The following is a 5,907-nucleotide window of genomic DNA, read 5'->3' on the forward strand; positions in this document are numbered from 1 at the left end:
GAGAAGACCAGTCGTGTGGCTTAACAGAGCTTCACATCTAAGGGGATGTGAGACATGGAAATGAGAAAAAACACAAGGCACTTGGAGTTTAATGAGAAGAATTGTGTTGGATAAATGGAGGGGCCAAAGAAAAGAACAGAAGATATGAAAGAATATACAAGAACATGAATAGGTATGGTGAGAGTGGGATAAGAGAGCTCTGTTTAGGCTGAATCCTTAGTCTGTTCAGATTGGTCCTGTGACCTGGCAACCTGGGACTCAGCTACACAGCTGCAAATAAAATGTGTTTTAAGTGCAATATACAATGTGACACTAGATGGTGATGGTGAGCCTTATGGAAAATTCAATGTATTTTTTAAAATGCTTAAAAAACCATTTTCAGAACGTTTTTTATATGTGTATAGATTCCACCCAGTTGCAAATCACTCTTTTAAAGGCTTGTCTTCTCTCTGCCAGGCCCAGGCAGAGCAGCAGCAGCAGCCTCTGAACAAGATTTGGATCTGGTGCAATTTTATGCTGGCTTAATTGACATCAGCTTGTTCACCAGCTCCTTGTACATAAGATTGCTCCCTTAATTATCCTTTGAAATTTGATTGGTGTGCTAGGAATTTTATTTATATACTACTCTTCTAGCAACATTGCTGTCTATGGCCAACTGAACACTAGACAAGCAAATACTGTGTGAAATCACATTCTCTCTCCTTTTTGCTTGGAGGAAACAACATCAAAGGAAAATATTTTCAGGAAGATATGCATAACATGGTATGGCAAATTGTTGACTCAAACTGCTATGTACTTTGGCAGCCATAAATAAAAAGTCAGCTTCGTGTGGCAATGTGAGATAAAATAATTGGTTCACATAAATGCTCAGATCCATAGAACTATTTTAATTGCTAGTTTGATTGTGGGACATGGCTAAGCACCATTTTGGTTTCAACCTCTAACCTCAGTATCAATAGGTAAGTAAACATGTGTGCTAGAGCTGATTCCTAAAAATGATTAAGGCAGCATGGATTGATTGGTACTGCTGAAATAGAATCAGCTACCTGTCCAGGGAACTATCCGTTTACTCCTAAGGATTACTGGCCAGCAGATGTAGAAACAGAAGCTCTCAACCTACAAAACGTCAGCTGGTTATCATGGAATCATAAAATCATGAGGGTCATCTAGTTCAACCCCCTATGTATGTAATGTTTTCTTTGGGGGGATAGTTTCTACATAATAAAAATACAACTGAGACTAGGAGCCCTTCCATTGTCTGTTATTAATCAGATGCAAAAAACCGAATGAACTATAGAAAATATATTAAAATGCAAGGGAAATAAATCAGTTGCTCTCTGTTTCTGTTGTCTGTACTAAAGCAAGAAATGACATCCGTTCCCCCACCTCTTCACAAAAATGAGAGCAGGGCACGATGACACCAAGCAAGGTCCCAAAGTTGTTGTTGTTGTTGTTGTTGTTGTTGTTGTTGTTGTTGTGCCATTTTCCGCCAGAAAACCTACTGTTTACTGCTGAATCAGAACAAATGTCAATCCACAGAAGATCTGATTGACGTTTGGTCCAATTCAGCAGTAATCAGTGGGTTTTCCTGGAATAAGCAGCAGGATGGGGGGGGGGCACCCTCTCAGATCCATGACCTGAAATTGTTTGAAATCTCAGGACAAATGAAAGTATGTCTGGGCCGTGTTTCACCTGTGAAGGCTTCAGTATTTTGACCTTTGTTGAGTCTTGTATGAAATGACTTGGATCCACATATATCAAACTGATATGCAGGAGGAAACATAGCCTCCACCAGATTCTGCATGTGTTGCCTGAAACTATGATCTGGAGAGATGCTGCCAGTGGGAGAATGCAGCCTTCCATATCTTATTGGGCTATGGCTTCCATCATCCTCTGCCACTGTCCACACTGGCTGCTTCCAACACCATCTTGAGGGCCGCAGCTTCCCCTTCACTAGATCAATGGTCAGCGCAAGGATGCTTCCCACATTCCTATATTCTCCTTTTCTCTCCTTCCAGTTCACTGCTGCAGCGCTAAGACTGGTAGTCTGAAAATCTATTTTGCACATGTGTCCTTTTCTGCTGTGAAAGCCAGCTTGGTTTTCCTACCCCTGTGTGTTTGTAACAGTTTAGGAGTAGAAGAGCAACTCAAATCCTAACCTTTACAACCTCAGGAAAAAGAAACGCAAGCAATCCCTCTATCTGTTGATTAATTTAAAGTACTAGCCCTCTTTGGCGAAACACATCTCCTCAATTAGGACATGTTCTTTTCAAAGAAATCTATACTTCTTGCATAACACTACTTCAAAGAACAGAAGTTTTGCCCCACCCCCACCTCCCGATGTGGCATCCTTTAAATACAATTATGAGCAGTTAACATGAGTAGTCTTGCATGCTGTAACATTCTGAATTCTCTTGTGAATAATTGGCAGTGCCAGAGAGGGATTCACATTACAGTCCAGTACAAGGTTTCTTTCCACTTTCTTTTGAAGAAAAAATAGCCTCTGGGAAATTCAGAGGTTTGCCACTCCCTCCTTGCAATTGCTTCAGGGGAAAGGAGGGTGCAAAGGTTGCCAGTTAAACTATGGATTTTATGGAACACCCCTCAGTCAGAGGAACATGGTGTGCTACATTTAAAAGGATATTTGACAAGGTGGTGTTTTGAAGGAAAAAAGATTTATGATCCTTCTCATCTCCCAGCCACTGGCTGTTGCTGCTTTGGCAGGCTGCTCACAAAATATAAGTAATTAAAAATACTTTATATCAAAATGGTTTGAATCCAAAGGGCAATGAAATTGAGTGTAGCCCCGGTGCAAATCTAAAATGTCCGTGTGGAGGGGAGTAGGGAGGAGCCTTTGGCCAGCTGTACTCACAGAGGTCCTCATTTTCAGGCTTTCAGTTCTACTGGCAAAGGGCAGGCAGGCTGGTTACAGCAGTCTTTGAGATGGGGCAAGACATGGTGGTCCTCCTCCTCCTCTCCTCCTCCTCCTCCTCCATGAATTCAAGAAGGTGTGGAGGAGCCTGCGGTGACTGGCAGGTGAGGCTGCCAGCTGAGGCTTCTCTAGTAACTGCACAACAAGACAATATTAGGTAAGATCTGGGCAGAACACTTCCACTGATCAAGCGATAGACTGCTTCCTCCTGTATACAGCTTGATTTGAATGTGATTCCATGCTTCAAAAAAAGCCCTGTCCAACTGACCAGAATCACCTTTAAACAGAGCCCTCAGCCATCGCAGGGCCCTTTCCCAGAGGGCTCTGTTAACTCTGTTAACAGAGTTAGGAGAAGATATGTTTTTACTCTTTTGTAAATGCATATATATCAATACAAAACCTAAGTACATCCTTTCTATTTTATTCCCCCCTATCCATAACTGCCTCTCTAGATGGTAAATAAATAATGTTGCTGATGTTTTTGAGCTGCAGCAATCATAAACAGGTTTATGTGCACTTAACCTTACTTTTTGCTTTAACAACATACCCTATTTTTATTTATATCCCTGTTTTTCCTCCAAGCAGCTTAAGGTGAGGTGTATATACTTTTTCTCCTCCCCATTTTGTCACCTCAACAACCCTCAGAGGTAGGTTAGGTTGAGAGGCAGTGTGACTGACCCCAAGGTCACCCAGGAGCTTCATGGCTGAGTGGAGATTTGAACCCTGGACTCCCAGGTCCTAGTCCAATACTCTAACCGCTAAACTACATGGCCCTACTTCAGATACTAGAAATCCTTCAACAATTTTCAATTGTCATTGAGATGTGTTACAAATTTGTGGCTGTTTTTCATCTGCAAAATATTGGAAGATATATATTCTGTTCCATTTAATTTGCCCTCTGCAACTTCAAACTTGACTGTTAGATCAAGAAGAGAAAGACAGGGCAATTGTAAAGCATACTCTGAGCACCTGATATTTAAGGACAATTGATAAAAGAAAACCAGTGCTATAAGATAGTAGTTTCAACACATCTACTCATTCATTTGTGCTTATTTATATATTTTTCACCTTAACTTTACAGTGTTGGTAACTTCCATTCCCCTATATATATATATTGAATAGACAAATCTGAATTCAAATATCTATGTAATTACTTATTAAATCCCTCTTTCCTCCAATCAGTACAAGATGTCATAAAAGGTTTTTCCTCTATTTTATCCTTACAACAACCCTGTGAGGTAGGTTAGGCTGAGAAACAGTGAGTGGCTCAAGGTCACCTAGTGAGTTTGATGGCAGAGGGGGAATGTAACCCTGGGCATCCCCAATCCTAGTCCAACATTTTAACCACCCCAACACCTTCTCACTGGAACTGCAATTGTTCCCCTCACACCTATGTTCATTCACCATAAATTGATCATATGAAAAGCCCTACTGTGAGGCTATATAGTGTACATCATTGTGCTGATATGTGCTCCTCGGTAGAAGGACTGGATGGGTAAGTTTAATTTCACTGTCATATTTTTCACTTTTATCTCTATTCCATCCTGTTTATGCAGATTTTTTTTTAAGCCACACAAAATTCTCCTCTCATGAGGTGGTGTGCGGGCTGCCTGCAGGCACATTGTAAAGAGAGAGAGAAAAGAGAACTTTTCTCAGTGCCTTTTCTGCTTTTAAAAAAAGCTTCTGGTATTTGAGTATTAATAAAGGTGCCGTGGGTACCAGCACAAAATGGCTGTCGTGGACAGCAATAGAAAGGGCGCTGGCACTCTGTGCTGTGAGTACTGTCTTACCTTCTAGTCACGACCCAGAGGGTCCCACCTTTTGGTGGGCAACAACTGTGCGTGTTTATTGCACAAAGCAACTTCTAAATTTAAAAAGAAGGAAAGATTAAAAATGAAAGATTAAAACTGTACAATTTGTCTTGGTGCAATTGCTCAGATGACATGCTTTCCGATTGGCCCTGTAGCCCAGGAGGCGCAGCTCAGGTGAGCTTGCTAAGGAATTTGAACCCAGTGAATTCCTCGCACATTCAACAGCAGCTTTGTCTAATTAGAAAAAAGAACCTGCTTCTCCCAGGGTGTCATAAGTTATATGCAGTATCAATCATATTTGCTCGGCAAGGTTTTAGAATAAACATGCAGCTGAGAAAGCATTTGGCAGAACAAAATTTGCATCCATCAATCTTCTCATGGTTTGTAAGCCTTAGATTTTTATACTACGGATTAAACTGTGGGGCTAGAGAGAGACTGTTTGATTCACAATAGTGATTCTTTTCAAAGTCAAACATTTCAACAAATAGGAGGCAGGATCCAGGTTGCCATCTTTGAATTATTTGTGCTGGTGGTTTTGCTACTCTTGCTAATAGGATTTCAGCCTTCATTTCAATCTTATTCTATAAAAAGATAAGTCCATGCCACAGCTTCATTTTAAAAAAAAGTTTGCTGATTAATCATGCATTTTTTCATAATTTTTCCTCTTCTAGATCTTAGGCTTGTACGCAATGCTACATGATTTGGATGAAAAGAACCCCCTTAACATTTTAACCAAGCTTATGAGCAGCCTTGATTTTAGAAGGAAGCAAATTACTCTAAATAAATATGTTTGCTTTCAAATCTTTGTTCAAGCAATCTCATGCATGTGAATTTCTGCTTTCTGCTTGATGAAATTAATCAGACCTAATCAGTATTAATCACATTTACTGGGCTTATGTTTTAGGAAAACAGCTGTTAACACATTTGGCAAGAACAAAAATATACCACATATTTGTCTGTGTACTTGTGGATATGCAGTTATTCAGATATATATTTCCATATACCACTGCTATGTTTGGAGTAACAGTCATATATATTAGGAAAGTTCTAATCAATGTGGAAAAAGAGATATAAAAATAGTGGGCATACACCACTCATAAGATCTTCTGGATACTGGTATGCAAAAGAAAGAAAGAAAGAAAGAAAGAAAGAAAGAAAGAAAGA

The sequence above is a fragment of the Podarcis tiliguerta genome, assembly GCF_965153285.1.
Source record: "Podarcis tiliguerta genome assembly, chromosome: 4".
Taxonomy (NCBI): Eukaryota; Metazoa; Chordata; class Lepidosauria; order Squamata; family Lacertidae; genus Podarcis; species Podarcis tiliguerta.